The following is a 22,025-nucleotide window of genomic DNA, read 5'->3' as shown; positions in this document are numbered from 1 at the left end:
ATTGGACTCAGGTGTGTCTTATTATTCCATGATTGTGTCCCTGTTAAAAGAGATGTGTTTTCTGTGGTCCTGCGCCCATGCGCATTTCTCTCCAAGTGGTTCTCGCCACAGAACGCAACTACGATGTAGGCAACCGTGAGCTCTTGGCAGTTAAGTGGGCTCTTGAGCGGTGGAAACACCGGTTGGAGGGGGCATCTCATCCTTTCGTGATCTGGACGAAGTGTCTGTGTCCCAAATGGTACCCTATTCCCTACTTAGTGTGCTATTAACATAGGGCTCTGTAGGGAATAGGGTGCCATTTGGGACATCCTATGTACTTCCTTTTTTTCTTTGGGTGTGAATGCTACTAATCTAAGTTAAAACATGGCACCTTCTGACTTCAGGTGACAGTTTAACTGTGAACACCCATGGTGTTGTTTCCAAAATACATGCTGTTCATGCTGTGTTCATTTCAAAAACAATGTCACATGATTATGCATGAAGTTAGATCCAACATGCCATCAACACAATGCACATAGGCACAGTTGTACTGTAGACAAACATGTATTAATGTATTCTGAATTCAAGTTAGGAGAGGAAAATACTAACCACTCCATGAAAGTATGTGTAAAAGCCTAATACAGTATGTAGCTAAAGAAAGAGTCTGATAGAGCGGGGATAATATTTTTGCGAACAAAATTGGTAAAATGATTTAAAAGACTGTTGAAGTGAGAGCGAGGGTGACAGCTCGAATTGTTAGCACAAAAGCAATGGCTCAAGCTGTACTTTCAGAGTGTATTACTGCCACCTTAAATTAACACATAGTCTTCATACATAATGTTTCAGGAGAAATGTACTGTATGTCTAGTCCCCAGACAATTTCTATTGCTTTTTCACTGATGTATTTTACGCTGCAATTATGCATTGCTAATGCAATGCAATTCCATTTGTTTGGGGAAAATATTTTTCCTTGATCAAGGGCTGCGCTGCTGCTTACTGTTAATTGCGGTGGTGGGACTGGGAAACAACTTGGCTTTGGCAATTCAATACATTGTTTTAAAATAATCCTTACTATGCTATTAAAACATTTTAATGACCTCCTACAATGCAGAAAGAAAAAGGACTCTTCCGAAGACTCCTTTGCCCCACCTTTAGGGCCACTGTAGAAGACCCCTTAGACCCACCCAATCTACTAGTATTGCATTAACTATAAATCTGTCAATGCCTGTAGATACCGTCCCCAAATAAAAGGACATGTAACAAATAACAAACTTTAGCGAGACAGCCAGCCCCAAGGTGGTCTGGTCTGGCAGATATTACCTCTCCTTAACAACTGTTTTTATTTTTATTGTTGAACAAAGCGTACACTTCTAGGAATAGTCCCACGTAGATGCTCTACAGATGGTCATACTATCAACAAACTATCTGCTGATAAGAAACTGCTTGCTAATGTTACAGTTAGGGTTAGAATACGGATTAGGGTTAGTAGCTAGTTCTTTGAAACGTGACTGATAGTCTGTAGAGCATCTACAGATGGACTATCCAAATAAAATGTTACCGAATGGCGACAAAGTCTTGGTTCTTTCAAGCCTTCTTTCAAGACTACAAAGGAAGAACATTGTGTTTTTCTGTTGGGCTGCCATGGAATTCTGTGGTTCAGAAGACATGTTGGTTTCCATGACCTTTCTGCAGCCAGCTGTGATGTGTTGTTACTTTGAGCTTCACAGTAGCTTTACTGAAGTTAATGGGTCCTAGTATACAGGTCGAACATTGATTTGACCAGGGGGGAAAATGTGAACAAGATATGATGCCAGTAGAGATCTCCCTGGCAGGCTTCCTGAATGTTTCATGTGCCCAGTTCACAGAATCCCAAGAGATTTCAGAAGGCCAGAGTTGGACATGACTCACAACACAAATATGGGATATTTTTAAAGCCAGATAGGGCCAAAGAGAAGGCTAAGTGTATATACAGTGTAGCTTATTCACTGTGAATATCTCTCAGTGTGGCCATAGTCCAATGCTTCCCAGGTCTGAGAAGACCATTTAAGGTAGATTTATCATAACAAATCAACTTGGAGTATCTCATGAATTATCTTTCGATTATTGACCCACTTTTTGTACAACACAGTATTGACTCCCCAACTGTCTGTCTTTCTGTAGGATTTAGTTACAAACTGTTAGTAGCCTAGAAAATGATGGAAAGGTGAAAATGCTTTAGCATACAGTGGATTATGCCGTATTTACAGCCTGTGTTTGACTAGCAATTAGCATGTTAGCTTTGACACCACATGTGTCAGGTGTGTAGAACACATACGTTCCACATTGGAAGGTGACTGCTCTACTGCAATTACTCTGCAATGATGACTGGACTTTGAGACAAGGTCCCGAGTAGCAGACGGTAAAAACTGGGAAAACACATAAGCGCTGACCCCTCTCTGTGACCCGTAACCAGCTTTCTCTTCTCCACACAGAAGACAATGAGAGATGGGGGAAAAAATTATATAATTTCTGCAGGTAATTATAGCTATATTTGAGTGAGGGAAAAACCTCTGGCATTTTCATAGCGTCAGAGGAAGCCAACAGTCAGCTACCCCTTGACCGTGCAGAGCTAAATTGACTAATTACCGTAGTCTGGCTACACGCACTTCTTCCATTCTTATCAGACAACAATGTACTGCCTAAAACAGCACAAATATGTTTTATTGATAAACACAACAATGCTATTTTCCTGTCATCGTGCCACTGAGAGACTCCTGGTATTGAAATGTGTCCTGTATTTCTCTGCATGGACGAGTTTGATGCACGGCACATATCTCTGCATGAACAAGTTTGATGCATGGCACACATCTCTGCATGGACAAGTTTGATGCATGGCACACATCTCTGCATGGACAAGTTTGATGCATGGCACACATCTCTGCATGGACAAGTTTGATGCATGGCACACATCTCTGCATGGACAAGTTTGATGCATGGCACACATCTCTGCATGGACAAGTTTGATGCATGGCACACATCTCTGCATGGACAAGTTTGATGCATGGCACATCTCTGCATGGACGAGTTTGATGCATGGCACATCTCTGCATGGACGAGTTTGATGCATGGAAGACATCTCTAAAATATAATAATACTAGGTAGAAGATGCATTTTGATACCAACTGTACACTCACTGCTCTAGAATGTCGTGAATTACCGGTAAATGTAAGAGCGTGCTACTAAATGAATGTCTAAACTTTGTTTTATTTAGTCTACATCATTATGAATCACATTACCTTAAAACTTGTTAGGGCTCGGGTGCTTTTTTCTCAATTTCCGCCTGACTGATGTGCCCAAAGTAAACTGCCTGTTTCTCAGGCCCTGAAGCCAGGATATTCATATAATTGGTACCATTGGAAAGAAGACACTTTGAAGTTTATAGAAATGTTATAATAATGTAGAAGACTATAACACAATAGATATGGTAGGAGAAAATCCAAAGAAAAACCAACCATAATTCTTTCTTTTTTGAGAGTCCATGCTCTTACAATGGAAAGTTTAGGGGCATACTGAAATCTAGCTCTCAGGATACAATTCCTATGGCTTCCACTGGGTGTCAGCACTCAACGTTCAAGGCTTGTTTCTTCCTAAACGAGGAAGAATAATGAGTTTTGATACATGGACACAGACTTGGAAATTTGTGTATATGCGCACGAGGAAGAGGACACGCACCTGCTAACATCGTTTTCCTATTGAACATACTTTTTCCCGTATGAAATATTAAAGTTTAATTACATTTTAGGGTATCTGAGGATTAAATAGGAACATATTTTGACTTGTTGAAACAAAGTTTAGGGGAAGATTTTTGTATTCCTATCTTGGCATGTTGAAAGAGTGGATTACTCAAATCGATGGTGCCAAATAAACATACTTTTTGGGATATAAAAGAAGGATTTTATCTAACAAAATGACACTACATGTTTTAGCTGGAACCCTTTGGATGACAAATCAGAGGAAGATTTTCAAAAAGTAAATGCATTTTTAATCGCTATTTGAAAATTTATGAAGCCTGTGTAAAGGCGTGCGTAACTGGTGGCAGTGAAGTCAGACGCAGGAGAGCAGAACTAGGTAATAGCCGGAGCAGTTTAATTTCAAAACCAACGGCATAAGGAAATAACCAACATGGGGTACAAAACCCGACGCGCACCAGTAAACATGTGCACAAGCACTTACAACAAACAATTCCGCACAAAGACATGGGGGGAACAGAGGGTTAAATACACAACACTTGATGAGGGAAATGAGAACCAGGTGTGTAGGAGAACAAGACAAAACAAATGGAAAATGAAAAGTGGATCGACGATGGCTAGAAGACCGGTGACGCCGACCGCCGTACGCCGCCCGAACAAGGAGAGGGACCGACTTCGGTGGAAGTCGTGACAACCTGTGCCGGTGGAAAAATATGTTGATGTGGGACGCCATCCTCAAACAATCCCATGGCATGCTTTCGCTGTGAAGCTTACTGTAAATCGGACAGTGCAGCTAGCTTAACAAGAATTTAAGCTTTCAACCGATATAAGACACTTGTATGTACATAAATGTTTAATATCCATCATTTTTATTATTATTTATTTGAATTGCACGCGCTATAGTTTCACCGGAAGCGAGACACCTAGCGGTTCATTAGATTGTTCTCTACAATATTATAACCTTAATATTCTAGTGCTTAACAGTGTTGTGACCGTTGCTAGTTTATGCTGCACCTAAACTCAGCGTTGGGAGGTGGTAACATTTGGAGGTGTTCCGCACTTTGGACCAGTCAACATTAACTTATTAATACCCTAGTCATTTTCATCACCAGATATGTGGTGTTCTATTCCACTAACCCCGGTCAATTAATGTTGAGAGGGCCCGTTTCTATGACAATTTAAAGGGAAATACTCAGAAATACACCATGAAAATTGGAACAGATTGCCTTCAGCAAAGGTATATATTAAAATTCAGTCTGTTAAGCTTTGTAAATTAATAAATACATAGACCCAATTTTGTTTTGTATTCTGCAGATTAAATTTAGAAAAACCCCATGTTCTCACACACAAACCTGCAGTGACCAGCTAGCTTGTCAGCAGGGACAGTTCTATTTAGCAGCGACCATTATTTCACCATGGCCATAATGATATTCTATTCACTATTCACTATTCTATTCTAAATTCTCTGAGAAAATAGTACTTATCTTGTGAACCATATATAGTAGAGATATAGGGTTTGGACTATTGTTTTTCCAATGCAATTCTCTACTGAATGAATATACACACTGAACAAAAATATAAATGCAACATGCAACAGGCTCAGCGATTTTACCTAGTTTATGTTCATATTAGGAACTTAGTCAATTGAAATAAATTCATGAGGCCCTAATCTATGGATTTCACATGACTGGGCAAGGGCGCAGCCATGGGTTGGCCTGGGACGGCATAGGCCCTCCCACTGGGGAGCCAGGCCCAGCCAATCAGAATACGTTTTTCCCCACAAAAGGGCTTTATTACAAACATAAATGCTCCTCAGTTTTATCAGCTGTCCTGGTGGCTGGTTTCAGACGATTCCGCAGGTGAAAAAGCCGGATGTGGAGTTCCTGGGCTGCGGTTGTGAGGCCGGTTGGACGTACTGCCAAATTCTCTAAAACAACGTTGGAGGCCGCACAAGGTGCACCTATGTAATGATCATGCTGTTTAATCAGCTTCTTGATATGCCACACCTGTCAGGTGGATGGATTATCTTGGCAAATGAGAAATGCTCACTAACAGGGATGGTACCAAAGTTATGCACATACTCAGAGAAATAAGCTTTTTGTGCATATGTAACATTTTTGGAATCTTCTATTTCATTCAACACTTTATTTGTTGAGTTTATATTTTTGTTCAGTATGAAATAATACTTTTATTGATGAACACCCTGTATGGTTTACACAGTACACTCATGTACAGTATCTGGGTTTTGGTGTGTTAGCATGCATTTGCTGTGTGCTAGTGGGACAACTAAAGAAAGTATCCCCCCAGTATCTAGTCTATGCATGTTGGTGGATTGGCAAACTGGTTTGCTGAGGTTTTCCGGCTTCCATCCACAAAACTTAAAATGTACTCTTTTTCTCCAGAGTACACTTTGCCTTTGATTGTTGAACAAAGCATACACTTCTAGACCTCTTATATGCTATCCTAAATGGCTGACTTGATGTCCCCTTTTCTCTTCTGCAACCTTGCTCCTAGACTACCGGAGCTTGCCTTCCCACCTTCTTCCTTGGCTATGTTGCTGATAAACTGAATTTATTTTATTTTATTGCGGAACATCTTTCAGTTGGCACGAACCAGGAGCGAACCATTTTCGTGAACAGTGTGTACCTAATAAACTGGCCTCTGAGTGTATTTCACAGTTGTAAGATACATTACACCATCTTTATCATGATTTTGGAATTACAACAAAGATCTATATCATTGAGATTTGGCACGCTTCAAAAGTAGGCCTACGTGTACTTTCACCAGAATTGAAACTTCAAAAAGAACATGTAGTTTTGTACCTCAATGTGCAGAATGAGGCAAAGATGAAAAAGAATTAGGGGAAAATGTGAACATAATGTAGACCCATGAAGCAAATATGACTAATGGCACAGTTTGGGATTAATTTCACAGGAGTTGGAATCCAATTCTTTCCATAACTTATCTGAGGCTTATCGTTGATTTTTGCCAGGGGCAGTCCAACTTCTTATCATTGCTTAGTGAATTATGTTTCCTACCCTTTATAAATTCAAAGTAGAGACAGTTTCATATACTATGTGTTTAATTTTCCATTTGAGACAATTACTCACATTCAGTGAGACAGAAGACGTTGGTAGATTGAAGAAAACTACACGTCTCACTGGTTTACAGTTAAAGATGAGCAAAGAAAGTGTCAAAAGTGTCCTCCCTCACCCCAAAAAAGAAATGACAATGTCTCTTACGGGGGCGCTATTTATTGAGTAGCTAGGAGCATGGCCCATACTTGAGTTCCACTAGTGGAGGGTGTTCTGACTCCGGACACCCTGCTAGCAATCTATAAAACATCCAGACCCCTCAAGCTGTTGGGCAGCTCACTTAAAGACATCAATACGGGTGGAAATGAGACAGAGAAATGGCTTCAAAGGACTGAGGAGTTAGACAGCTGACTGAGATGGCCATGTCTTATTTAAGGTGTTGTACTCAATGCACCAGAGTTAATGGAATGACCTACTCTCTCCATTGTTGAACCCCCAGTGCCTCAGTCAGTTCATGGGGTCAGCTACTCCCAAAGAAACATGGCATGGCATGGCTCATCAGCACTGAAGTTAGTGTTTCAAGGACAACCATGGACCTGTCAAGAGTCATCCTTTCAATAAAGTCATCAAAGCCCACTAACAAAAAGTGAAGACCAAAGTCTAATCTCCTCGTTAGAATTTGCCTGGTTTACCTGTCAAACATCTGACAAACTTTACCAAAATATTTAACAATACCTATGCATGTACAAAGCCTATATTAAGCTATTACACAGAGCTATGCCCATGAATAATGGAATATGCATATATGCATATTATTAATCATCCATGATTAATTGAATATGCATATATGTATATTATTAACCCATGAATAATGCAGATAATACATTAATGTAGGTTTAGATGCACTCCATAAATGTGTAATTTCACCCCATGTTTCTTCAAGGTCATTGTGAAGCCAGCTAATTTAGGGTGTTGCTTAAACAAACTAATGAATGGGTGGACTTGATGAGATTCCAAGTCAACTCAGCTCCCAGTCTCGTCACAAAAAAGAACTCCACTTGACGGTCTGTCAGTATTGTTAATAGATTATTCCACATCGTCTTCAATTAACTGCAACCTCAACACAATTACATTTTCAACACTCTTTTTTTCCCTTCCCTTGGTCTTCAGCTGAAGATATTCTGGAGACTACATGAGGACTAGAATCATTCCTTATCATGTTGAATATTCAGATCATTTGCCAGTCTCTCTCTTGGAACATTGCATTGTCAATCAAACCGTCACATCCCCTTTATTGGCTCGGCAACAAAAAGACACGTGTACAGCGAATACAAATCGACTGGAGAGAGCGAGAGAGAGAGAGAGAGAGAGAAAGAGAGAGAGCTAACTGAATGAGTTGGAGATGAAAGTCTTATAGATTACTAATGACAGATGGGCCACAATCTATCAATTTCTCATTGAGTGTTAGTGCCTAGGTAACTGGGTTTGATGCAGTATGAAAATGCTAGGATCCAAAGGGTAAAATACTCAGTCTCGACTAAATCAGATAAATACAATGATACGAGGCGTGATATTTGGTCAATTGAACAATACACTGTCACCAAGACCTTTTCAATCATGTCTCTGGAATAAGCCACAGTGGTGGTGGGTAACATTAGCCTTCCCACAATCCCCCACTCTCTCTGCGTCTGATGCAACCATATCTCAGGTGATTGATTATGTTGTCAGAAGGTGGGGGAAATTTCTGCATGACTTTTGCTATCCCTGCGCTCTAATTTGACCCGACAGGCAACAGATTTCTGCCAAGCTTTCTAAGTGACGTTAAGCTTCTTGGCACAGAACTTCGAGGTTCTAGCCAGAAGTTGAAGCCTGGCATGCCTTGGAGATACATTTTTGGGGAAGTGTTGGATCAATACAAACAATAATCACTCCCCTAACTGTCATTATGCTTGACTAGGTTTGAAAGAAGTGGAACTTTGAGCACTAAAATCCTGATGGATCTAAAGACCACAGCGTTCAAAGACCACAATTTATGGATTGCTATTATTGTACATTCACAGCCTTTTGCCATCAAACATCTATTTGCTTTTGTCCTTTCAAGTTATTTGACGCTAAAGTATATACTACTGAAATTACCTTTATTGAAGATACTGTCACAGAGCATCCACACCTAAATTCTTACAAAAATAACCACAACAAGAGGGGAAATACACCTCTTAAACCCCACTCACGCAACCAAAAAGTCTCAAAAGTACACTTTTTGATGGAAGTGGTCACAAGGACATTCTTGAGCCTGATTCCCCTTGACATGCATGCTGTTGGCTGATTTCCCTTGACACGCATGCTGTTGGCCTCTCAGTCATTCTCCCTCTCTGCCCCCCCCATTCTATCTCTCCAATGTTATCTTCCTCCTTCTCTAACAGCTCGCTAAGTGGCTGAATAAGGTATTTACGTTCAGTGTGCAGCTGCGTGACACCTAATGCATCCCTTCATGCTCTGCCACCTCGCTCACCCCATGGCACCATGCTGCTGACTGTCTGTTTTCTGGGAGATCCACCCATGTAGCACCTCAGCACTGCAGCTGGTATCCTACTCTAAAAGGCAAACGGGAGGTGGGATGCTGCCAGGGAAGGGATGATCTTGTGTGTTGAGATGTAGCACAACAAACAAAGGCATTGAGTTCATATAAGTAAATGGAACAGGTATGAAATGTAGTTCATATGAGCAAATGGAACAGGTATGAAATGGAACAGCTGTACGGTGTCCATTTTAGGACATCTGCACTAACTACACGCTACTCGGTTGGATGGAAGGTGGAATGCAGTTATGGAAGTGATGATCTTCCGTGTAGAGACAGAGCACACCAAATATATCCATTGAGTTCATATTATCAAATGAAACTGGTATGAAACAAGTGTCCACATACAGTGATCCATACAGTGATCCATGTTCCCCCTTTTTACCATCCAGTTTCCTCCTGGAGGTGTACAGCCTCATAAATGGTAAAAATATAATTTTCTTGTGTTGTCTGCCTGTCCCTGAAACCATATAATTTTCATATATCTAGGTTAGCTGTGATCAGTCTCGTTGGTGTTAGCTGTGATCAGTCTCGTTGGTGTCAGCTGTGATCAGTCTGGCTGGTGTTAGCTGTGATCAGTCTGGCTGGTGTTAGCTGTGATCAGTCTGGCTGGTGTTAGCTGTGATCAGTCTGGCTGGTGTTAGCTGTGATCAGTCTGGCTGGTGTTAGCTGTGATCAGTCTGGTGGGTGTATGCTTTGGAAGAGATTATAGGGCTAGATGACTTCTCCTGGGAAATAAAAAAGGGCAACCAGAACTTAAATATGTAAACAGATTATCTAGGTACCTCATTCAGGGCTGCAACTGTGTCATTTTCTGTTACTGCCTTCCCACCTGTATCTGAGCCCTCAGCTGTTATTATCCACCCTGATAGCACAGTGGGGCTTTGAGTCTCCTTTCATTTGCCTCCTATTGTAGAGGAGCTTTTACCAGGATATACAGACACTTCACACTGGGAAAACAGTAAATCCACTTTGATGAAAAGCTTGTTTTCTTCCTGCAGATTACAACTCAGGACCCAGCTGTCTAAATCTTCTTTCTACCACTTTGCCCGAGGCAGTAGTAAACCGGTCTCTAAGTCAAATTGAAGTTCTCACTCTTCATTGAAAGCCTGAGTACAAGTCGCACTGTTCGCACAAAATCTATAAAATAAACGTTTTATTAGCATGACAGCTACCTTCCACACTGGGCTATTCATCTTGACACATGACAACGGTGGAGAGAAGAGAACAAATTCAGCTTGGACAACAACACACGTGCATCTATTGAAGGAGCAACTTCCGTGAGACATACTAGTCAAACAGGAACTTTACTAACTGTTTAGGATGGGCAATTTGGTCACTTTGAAACATGAATCACTCCTACTCTCTTTGAGGAAGACTTTTCAATTTTGATTAGCCCAGCCCTCTTGAAACAGCCTCCTTATGCCATAGACCTGGGCTTAATCAGCATTTGCCAAAGGACGAGCTGCTAGGAGTCGTTTTCTTATGTCACACACAACTCTCTCAATCTGCGGCGCCCCTCTCTCCTCTCTTTCACTTCTTACTTTTTTCAACTGGAGATGCCGTGCTGCCATGACAACCAATCTCATCGAATATCTTTATGCTTTCGTATCAGGGAATGTAATGATTGTCAGCAGACGACGGAGGATCCCATCTGTTTATTTGGCCCAGCCAGGACCAATAACACACCGATGTAGAACAATGAACCCCCTTCAAAGACAGTCTGCAGCATAGGGAAGCTGAAGGATAGAGACCGAGACATGAGACCAAATCAGACCACCTCTAAATCTGGTGAGGTGGGGGTGGGGGGGTGGGATCTTGTCCTTGGGTCAGTAGAAGCCATGCAATTAAGGAACACAACTAGTTAATTAAACATTACAGTTCAATCAGCAAGTGAGTCACTAATGGGACACTAGGTGAGGAAAGTAATCACTTTCATTAAAATATCAGGGATATGGAAAAATACCCCAAGGCTTAAACAGTTAAAGATGGCAGAGATCTGGCCCATTGGATCAAATGGATATTACGTTAATGATCGTACATACTCCATTTACAGTCATTCAACAACTGATGTTTTTGGAATGTAGAGAGTGAGAAAATGGTGGGGCTGACATTTTCTTTTATTTACTGGCCAATAAGCGAAGACAATTAAATTGTGGACAGTGTCACTTTGTTCCTTGTAGCGCCTAAGAGAGAATGAGTGGAGAGGAGAAAAAGAAAACTCCGGGAAAGATTTACTGTTCAATTACAAACGCGTAGAAGAGTCATTGCCGGACTGTCGGAGTCGAGTACAGGAAGAGTCCAAATTTTACTTCAGGGACAGAGATATCCTCGTAGCCTTTGACAGTAAAAGAGGAAGAGAACAGTCATCCTATTAAAATTGCCAGTACTTCACAAAAGGAAAATAAAAGGTCTACGCTCAGAAGGACAAAGACAGTGTAGACACAATCGGTTTTTATCTCAGAGCCGGGCTAGCTGGGCTATGTGTGGGGTTTACTGCTGAATTTCAATCATTTACAAGGACTGTTAGCATTTCTGCTGTGATCACCATATTTGGAAAGGTCAAAGTTCAGGTTGTTGAGAAAGAACACCAGTCTGGACTACAGCTACAATGTTTATACTGTAGTTTTAAAAGTTTGTCTAAAGCGTTCAGAACTGGAGAAGAAAAGCTTTTGATGAGCATTCTCTTGAAAATCTGAGGATAGAGAGCAGAGAGAGGCAAAATGATTGAAATGTTGCCTGATGATGTTAGGGTTGAGGATAGATCATTGGCCATAGGCCTCGAGACCAATCAATGCCCTTCCCCTTCTTTTCTTGGGAGAATACATGATTGATGAGCAGTAATGTCAGATTACCAAAACAATGTTTAAAAGATTGATAACAACACACTATTACCCCATGAATGATGACTGCCCTAAAATATGCCCTCTGGTGAACTGATTTCAGAGAATAGGCTATGAAACTGATCGAGTAATTAGTGGCCAATTAAAACACTAGACTGAGTTATTATTTTTGGGGGTGACACTTGCGTCGACATTGCCCATCTACTATTGTAATTATGCAGTGTTGCCTTGTTGTGTCTCAAATCTTAGATACGGTGAATTCGGAAAGTATTCAGACCCCTTGACTTTTTCCAAATTTTTGTAACGTTACAGCCTTATTCTAAAATTGATTAAATTGTTGTTGTTTTTCTCAATCTACACGCAATACCCCATAATGACTAAGTCCAAAACGTTTTTTAGACATTTTTGCAAATGTATTGAAAAAAACAACTTAAATATCACATTTACAAGTATTCAGACCTTTTACTCAGTACTTTGTTGAACCACCTTTGGCAGCTATGACAGCCTTGAGTCTTCTTGGGTATGACGTGACAAGCTTGGCACACCTGTATTTAGGGAGTTTCTCTCATCCTTCTCTGTCAGGTTAGATGGGATGCGTCACCGCACAGCTATGTTTCTTATGGTCTGAGAGTCCTTTAGGTGCCTTTTGGCAAACTCCAAGCGAGCTGTCATGTGCCTTTTACTGGCTTCCATCTGGCCACTCTACCATATATTCCTGATTGTTGGAGTGCTGCAGAGATGGTTGTCTTTCTGCAAGGTTCTCTCATCCCCACAGAGGACCTCTGAAGCGCTGTCAGAGTGACCATCGGATTATTGGTTACCTCCCTGACCAAGGCACTTCTCCCCCGATTCCACAGTTTGGCCGGGTGGCCAGCTCTAGCCAGAGTCGTGATGGTTCTAAACTTCTTCCATTTCAGAACGACGGAGGCCACTGTGTTCTTGTGGACCTTCAATGTGTACCCTTCCCCAGATCAATGCCTCGACACAATCGTGTCTCGGAGCTCTACAGACAATTCCTTCGACCTCATGGCTTGGTTTTTGCTCTGACATGCATTGTCAACTGTGGGACCTTATATAGACAGATGTGTGCCTTTCCAAATCATGTCCAATCAATCAAATTTACCATAGGTGGTCTCCAATCAAGTTGTAGAAACATCTCAAGGATGATAAATTGAAACAGGATGCACCTGAGCTCAATTTAATTCTCATAGCAAAGGGTCTGAGTACTTATGTAAGTAAGGTCTTTCTGTAAGTAAGGTCTTTCTTTATAAATTTGCAAACATCCCTAAAAACCTGTTTTCGCTTTGTCATTATTGGGTATTTAATCCAGTTCAGAATAAGGCTGTAGTGTAACAAAACATGGAAACAGAGAAGGGGTCTGAATACTTTCCGAATGCACTGTATATCAGTCACATCATTAAATCCTAATCCTTCACCAAGCAACGACCAATCTACAAGCACTTCTAAGGCAAAAAAAACCCTATGATTAAACTCCTCCCCTAAACAGTATTTACCAGCGAGCAATACCTTAAGGAATTTACAATATAAGCCTTTTTTGAATGCAGTAGATCAACACAGCATGTTTTTCCCTCCTCCGTCTCCTGAATGCTGGGTGGTGTGGTGTTAGTGCATGTGTGTTGTAGAGAGAGAGATTAAGAGCGAGAGAGAGAGTTGTGTAATGTAGTGCAGTAGTGCAGCGGTGGATGGCTGGGTCGTGTGCACTCTCTCAGCCTCCATTATCTCACCAGGCCCTCCGCCATACATTGGCAGTCGAAGGCCCCTGCTCTTCAAACATGCATGTAGGAACCGCTCCAGGTAATGTTCACTAATTGTGTGGAGAAAACTGCGGCCTGAAAAATGCATGGTGAAAGGCAGGGGGAGGAAGAGGGAGGAAGATGGAAAAGACGGGATGGATGGAGGGATGGAGGGAGGAGGAAGGGATGGAGGAAAAGGAAGGAAGTGGTGAGAAAAGGAAATGGTGGGAGGGAAGGGGAAGGGAGATAGAAGAAGAAGGGTACACAGAGATAGTGGAGATGGAGAGACAGAGAAAGAGATGGCAAAGGGATAGAGCAAAGGAAAGGAGTCACACTGAAAATCCCTGGTCAATTTGCCAGTGAGCGTGTTCAGTATCATTCCTCGTGTTTTGGTTAATTCAACGAGTAACTCTCAAACCCTCTCTCTTGCACGCAACATGCATACAAAATATATTTTCCCCTTTAAGTAAATCTGTCCGCCATACAATCTGGTGGGCTTTTTTCCCCTTTTATTCTCAGCTTTCAATTTAAATTACATAATGAGGTTTTTGTAACAAAATGGGCTTTTTTTTATGCTTCTGCATGCTTGTGTTATAGTTTTGTTTCTACAATGTTCAAATGTTCCGACTGTCACTAAGAACTTTTCACATACTCGTTGACCCCAGACAGCTAAATTTACAACCTTTTCCTCTTACTGCACCCTGCATTTAGCATTTAGCCCATAGTGCTTGGGTTAAAGAAGCAAAAACTGCTCCCTATCACTTGTTCATTGCTTTGGAGTCTACACCTAATGCAAATACCATTTCCTAATGAAAGGAACCAAAGGGGGACAAAAGTGCTGCCCTTTGAATTTAACAATCACCTTTCAAATTATCTTCCCACGTGGAATTCAGTCCCAATGCAATTTGTCTCCATTGAACTAGCTGGGTAGGCCAGAAAACAGAGATAAACCCAATGTTGGAACCCCGATAAGCCCAATGTACACTACATGATTAAAAGTACGTGGACACCTATTCATCAAACATCTCATTCCAAAATCATGGGAATTAATATGAGGTTGGTCCCCCCTTTGCTGCTATAACAGCCTTCACTCTTCTGGGAAGGCTTTCCACTAGATGTTGGAACTCTGCTACAGGGACGTACTTCTATTCACCCACAAGAGCAATAGTGAGGTCGGCACTGATGTTGGGCTATTAAGCCTGGCTCGCAGGTGTTCGATGGGGTTGAGGTCAGTGCTCTGTGCAGGCCAGTCAAGTTCTTCCACACCGATCGACAAACCATTTCAGTATGGGCCTTGTTTTGTGAACATGGGCATTGTCAGGCTGAAACAGGAAAGGGCCTTGCCACGATGTTGGAAACACAGAATCGTCTAGAATGTCATTGTATGCTGTAGCGTTAAGATTTCCCTTCACTGGAGCTAAGGGGCCAAGCCTGAACCACGAAAAACAGCCCCAGACCACTATTCACCCTCCACCAAACTTTACAATTGGCACTATGCATTGGGACAGGTAGTGTTCTCCTGGCATCCTCCAAATCTAGATTCGTCTGTCGGACTGCAGATGGTGAAGTGTGATTCATCACTCCAGAGAACGTGTTTCCACTGCTCCAGAGTCCAATGGCAGCAAGCTTTACACCACTCCAGCCGATGCTCCAGCATTGTGATCTTAGGCTTGTGTGCGGCTGCTCTGCCATCGAAACCCATTTCCTGAAGCTGCCGTCGAACAGTTATTGTGCTGAAGTTGCTTCCAGAGAACATTTGTAACTCTGTAGTGAGAGATGCAACAGAGAGCAGATGATTTAACCACACTTCAACACTCGGCGGTCCCATTCTGTGAGCTTGTGTGGCTTAACCGTTGCTGCTCCTACACGTTTCCACTTCACAATAACTGCACTTACAGTTGACCGGGGCAGCTCTAACAGGAAATAATTTTGACAAACTGATTTGTTGGAAAGGTGGCATCCTAAGACAGGGCCACATTGAAAGTCACTGAAATCCTCAGTAAGGCCATTCTACTGCCAATGTTTGTCTATGGAGATCGCATGAATGTGTGCTCGATTATATACACCTGTCAGCAACGAGTGTGGATGAAATAGCCAAATCCATTAATTTGAAGGGGTCCACATACTTTTGTATATATAGTGTAGGTAGCCCGATAAGCCCAATGTAGGTAGCCTGATAAACCCAATGTAGGTAGCCCGATAAGCCCAATGTAGCGAGTACGGTAAGCCCAATGTAGGTAGCCCGATTAGCTAAATGTAGGTAGCCATATAAGCCCAATGTAGTTAGCCCGATAAACCCAATGTAGTAATCCCGATAAGCCCAAAGCAAACAATACACAAGCGGTGGATTTAGTAGGATTGTCTCGTAACAAAAAAGTGGGATTCTTTTTTCTCTTTCTTGTGATGGCAGGAGATTTTCATTTCCTCGACTGTCATATTGCATGAACAGTTGAAGTCGGAAGTTTACATAGACTTAGGTTGGAGTCATTAAAACTCATTTTTTCAACCACTCCACAAATTTCTTGTTAACAAACTGTGGTTTTGACAAGTTGGTTAGGACATCTACTTTGTGCATGACACAAGTAATTTTTCCAACAATTATTTGCAGACAGATTATTTCACATACAATTCACCGTATCACAATTCCAGTGGGTCAGAAGTTTACATACACTGAGATGACTGTGCCTTTAAACAGCTTGGAAAATTCCAGAAAATGATGCCATGGCTTTAGAATCTTCTGATAGGCTAATTGACATCATTTGAGTCAATTGGAGGTGTACCTGTGGATGTATTTCAAGGCCTTCAAACTCAGTGCCTCTTTGCTTGACATCATGGGCAAATCAAAAGAAACCAGCCAAGACCTCAGAAAAATAATGGTACACCTCCACAAGTCTGGTTCATACTTTGGAGCAATTTCCAAACGCCTGAAGGTACCACGTTCATCTGTACAAACAATACCACAGAAGAATAAACACCATGGGACCACACAGCCGTCATACCGCTCAGGAAGGAGATGCGTTCTGTCTCCTAGAGATTAACGTACTTTGGTGAGAAAAGTGCAGATCAATCCCAGAACAACAGCAAAGGACCTTGTGAAGATGTTGTAGGAAACCGGTACAAAAGTATCTATATCCACAGTAAAACGAGTCCTATATCGACATAACCTGAAAGGCCGCTCAGCAAGGAAGAAGCCACTGCTCCAAAACCGCCATAAAAAAATCCAGACTATGGTTTACAACTGCACATGGAGACAAAGATCGTACTTTTTGGAGAAATGTCCTCTGGTCTGATAAAACAAAAATAGAACTGTTTGGCCATAATGACCATCGTTATGTTTGGAGGAAAAAAGGGGATGCTCGCAAGCCGAAGACCACCATCTCAACTGTGAAGCACGGGGGGGGGGGGGGGGGGGCAGCATCATGTTGTGGGGGTGCTTTGCTGCAGAAGGGACGGGTACACTTCACAAAATAGATGGCATCATGAGGGAGGAAAATTATGTGGATATATTGAAGCAACATCTCAAGACATCAGCCAGGAAGTTAAAACTTGGTCGCAAATGGGTCTTCCAAATGGACAGTGACCCCAAGCACACTTCCAAAGTTGTGGCAAAATGGCTTAAGGACAACAAGTGAGAATCTTGTGGAAGGCTACCTGAAACGTTTGACCAAAGATACAGTTTAAAGGCAATGCTACCAAATACTAATTGAGCGTATGTAAACGTCTGACCCACTGGGAATGTGATGAAAAAATGTTAAGCTGAAATAAATCATTCTCTCTATTATTATTCTGACATTTCACATTCTTAAAATACAGTGGTGATCCTAACTGACCTAAGACGGGGAATTTTTACTAGGATTAAATGTCAGGAATTGTGAAAAACTGAGTTTACATGTATTTGGCTAAGGTTTATGTAAACTTCCGACTTCAACTGTAAATATACTCAGGTATAATGTAATAGAAATTACTATATGCAGTACAGAGCCGCAAATATGATTGTCATGTTCTAATAATAGGCAAAGCTGGCTGACTGTAACATAATATTACCCCATTGATTATTGTTATTCAAATACTACTGTGTTATGCATTATCTGTTATATGCAGTGTTGTAGTTCTTAAGGCGGCAGGTAGCCTAGTGGTTTGAGCATTGGACTAGTAACCGAAAAGTTGGATCGAATTCCCGAGCAGACAAGGTAAAAATCTGTCATTCTGCACCTGAACAAGGCAGTTAACCCACTGTCACAGGTGTCGTAAGGATTTGACCAAAATGCAGCGGGAATGTGTATACTCATCTTCTTTTATTCGGCAGAAAGAAGGAAAAACAAAAGTATACAAAAATAACAACGATAAACAGTCTTGTCAGGCACACAGCTAAACAAGAAACAACTACCCACAAATCCAATAGAAAAACACCCCTCTTAAATGGGACCTTCAATTAGAAGCAACTAGGAGCAGCTGCTTCCAATTGAAGGTCAACCCAACAAACACCACATAGAAATAGACATACTAGAACACCACATAGAAATAGACTAACAAGAACATAGCCCAACAAACCCCGAAACACTCTAAACAAACACACCCTGCCACGTCCTGACCAAACTACAATAACAAATAACCCCTTATACTGGTCAGGACGTGACACCCACTGTTCCTAGGCTGTCATTGAAAATAAGAATTTGTTCTTAACTGACTTGCCTAGTTAAATAAAGTAAAACAACTTTAAAGTACTACTTTATTCATTCTTTGGGGTATCTGGACTGTACTTTACTATTCATATCTTTGTCAACTTTTACTTCACTACATTCCTAAAAAAAAAAGTATGTACTTTTTACTCCATACATTTTCCCTGACACCCAAAAAAACCCATTACATTTTGACAGGAAAATGGTCCAATTCACACTCTTATCAAGAGAACATCCCTGGTCATCCCTACTGCCTGATCTGGCGGACTCACTGAATGAAAAGGATTTGTCTGTAAATTATGTCTGAGTGTTGGAGTGTGCCCTTGGCTATCTGTCAATAAAAAAATAACAAGATAATTGTGCCCTCTGGTTTGCTTAATATAAGGAATTTTAAATGGTTTATACTTTTACTTGTACTTTTGATACTTAAGTACATTTTAGCAATTCCATTTACTTTTGATACTTAAGTATATTTAAAACCAAATACGTTTACTCAAGTAGTATTTTACTGGCGGACTTTCAATTTTACTTGAGTCCTTTTCTATTAAGGTATCTTTACTTTTACTCAAGTATGACAATGGAGTACCCCTGGTTATATGCTGCTTTTATCTGACGGAAGATGAACATGAGGTGCTAATTTGATATAGGGTGCCCAGATACAACGTCTAATAGGTTTCAGCGTCTTCTAAGGTAGTAAGAAGCTTTTTTCCTACCATGGCTTTAAGGCTTCCATCTCCACAGGAGGAGGATGCTCACGAGGGGCATTATGGGGGAGATTTCCCTGCAGCATTTGCTGTAATGTTGCCGCTGAGCCGCGGTAGAGCCGCCCGTCCTTTAGAGATCATTGCCCATGTTCAATGGTCTCCTCAAAGGCTTTAGCTGGGTTTAAAACAGTAGTACGGCTGCTGATTACCAATAGTGCTGCTGTCGCGTCACTACATTCCCTCACAGGAGAAAAAAAGATAAGGGAGCGCTCTAAAAATAACAACAGCTGATGAAGTGAAATGTGCAAAGATGTGATTAGCAGCTTACCGTGACAGGTAAATATCTGTATTAGGGTTTAGGATATGCATACTCCTAAGGTATAGTATACATTCAATGACATTTTCAGATGTAGGATCTTAATTTGAGCCAGTTTGCTACAGCAGGAAAATAATTCCACAGCAGGAAAGGTGAATTATTTTGTGGATTTTAATTAATGGACATTTTCTGTAGGAGTTGAGCCATTTTTAATTACGGAAAAACAAGTCTGAAGTGTTAAAGTGGAAATTATAAACTTTATAAGCCTTTTTAAACATTGAATAGTCTACAAGTTTGCATTTCTTGCTGTGCAGGACATTTCGCAGCAACAACAGGGATCAAATTATGGTCCTTTTAGTCCATCCTGGAGCATTGTGGTTGTCTTGGTATAGATGTTCCCCCAAAACAAACCAGACACTGTTATAATTCCAACATCAAAGTTGATTGTTGTTATAGGATGTTATCAGAGAGAACATTGGGTTTTCCTCTCACATTTGAATTCTGCCATTGCCTTCATCAAAGGGGACCCATGCTCCAATTTTAGTCAGTGACAGCCTTATTAATCTTTTACAGGGCACATCTATTTGTATTTCAGATAGCAAACTTTATCTGGCTACAAAACAGGAAATTCATATCCCCAGCATCTGTATGGATGTAAAATACAGGGATTACTGTAGGTGCATGTGTGTCATTTTTACTGCTATCGACCTATTTATGGCATTGAGCCTGTAACAGTGATGCGGGGCCTTCAGTTTCGGGACAAACGCTCTTTGCAGAGTTCTTTTTCCTTTTTAGAAGAAGTATAGCATACTACATTACCATAAGTATGTGGACACTTATTCGTCAAACATCTCATTCCAAAATCATCGGCATTAATATGAGGTTGGTCCCCCCTTTGCTGCTATAACAGCCTTCACTCTTCTGGGAAGGCTTTCCACTAGATGTTGGAACATTGCTACCGGGACGTACTTCTATTCACCCACAAGAGCAATAGTGAGGTCGGGCACTGATGTTGGGCTATTAAGCCTGGCTCGCAGGTGTTCGATGGGGTTGAGGTCAGTGCTCTGTGCAGACCAGTCAAGTTCTTCCACATCGATCTCGACAAACCATTTCAGTACGGGCCTCGCTTTGTGCACATGGGCATTGTCAGGCTGAAACAAGAAAGGGCCTTGCCACGAAGTTGGAAACACAGAATCATCTAGAATGTCATTGTATGCTGTAGCGTTAAGATTTCCCTTCACTGGAGCTAAGGTGCCAAGCATGAACCATGAAAAACAGCTCAGACCACTATTCCTCCACCAAACTTTACAGTTCGTACTATCCATTGGGACAGGTAGCGTTCTCCTGGCATCCTCCAAATCTAGATTTGTCCGTCGGACTGCACGATGGTGAAGCGTGATCCATCACTACAGGGAACGTGTTTCCACTGCTCCAGAGTCCAATGGCAGCAAGCTTTACACCACTCCAGTCGACGCTTGACATTGAACAGAGTGATCTTAGGCTTGTGTGCGGCTGCTCTGCCATCGAAACCCATTTCACGAAGCTGCTGTCGAACAGTTATTGTGCTGACATTGCTTTAACCTATTGTAAAAACACCCCTGCACACTGCAGTCATCAATGGAAAGAAAACACATTATTATTATTGTAGAATCAGTGACTTTCTTACTCTCTGACACCAATATAAACAGAGAAAAACGGGTATAAACTCTCAGTACAGGAGTAATTGGCTGTGTGCTGTGCCAGTGTCTCTGTCCCAATGTACAATGTCCTACCATTCCCAGTACAATGTGGGAACATAGAATGCATAGTCACTTTAACCATATCTACATGTACATACTACCTCAATCAGCCTGACTAACCGGTGTCTGTATGTAGCCTCACTACTTTTATAGCCTCACTACTGTATATAGCCTGTCTTTTTACTGTTGTTTTATTTCTTTACTTACCTATTGTTCACCTAATACCTTTTTTGCACTATTGGTTAGAGCCTGTAAGTAAGCATTTTACTGTAAGGTCTACACCTGTTGTATTCGGCGCACGTGACAAATAAACTTTGATTTGACTTGACATATGGATGTCAAGGCTGTGTCATTTTTTAATTTGCTTCCACTGTTAGCATGCATATATTAGTATTTGAAACCTGTGTGAAGACACACACACACACACACACACACACACACACACACACCTTTGAAAAGCCACCCACTGCTTTTTCCTTTTCTTATAACAAGCAGTAACAACAAGGGTGAAGAGGCAAAACATAGCAGATTGAAGTTGCTTTTAATCAACTCTGACTATATCGCACATCTTCCCCCTTAATCGGTGCTGCCAAGTAGAAAATATATTTTTTTCTTCTGTAATAAAGTATTTAGTGGCTGTGGCCAATTGTGTACAGTCTATGATTAACTT

The 22,025-nt window shown here is 41.3% G+C and overlaps 1 protein-coding gene across 1 annotated transcript in view; it reads right to left on the bottom strand.

Moving 5' to 3' along the window:
• The window catches only part of LOC106604562 (leucine-rich repeat and immunoglobulin-like domain-containing nogo receptor-interacting protein 2), a 313,818-nt gene that overhangs the window by 231,641 nt on the left and 60,152 nt on the right, over window positions 1-22,025 (bottom strand). The gene's annotated exons all lie outside the window — the stretch shown is intronic.

Source organism: Salmo salar, chromosome 05 (assembly GCF_965601325.2).
Source record: "Salmo salar chromosome 05, fSalSal1, whole genome shotgun sequence".
In the NCBI taxonomy this organism is placed as follows: domain Eukaryota; kingdom Metazoa; phylum Chordata; class Actinopteri; order Salmoniformes; family Salmonidae; genus Salmo; species Salmo salar.
This window is presented reverse-complemented; position numbering and strand designations above follow the sequence as displayed.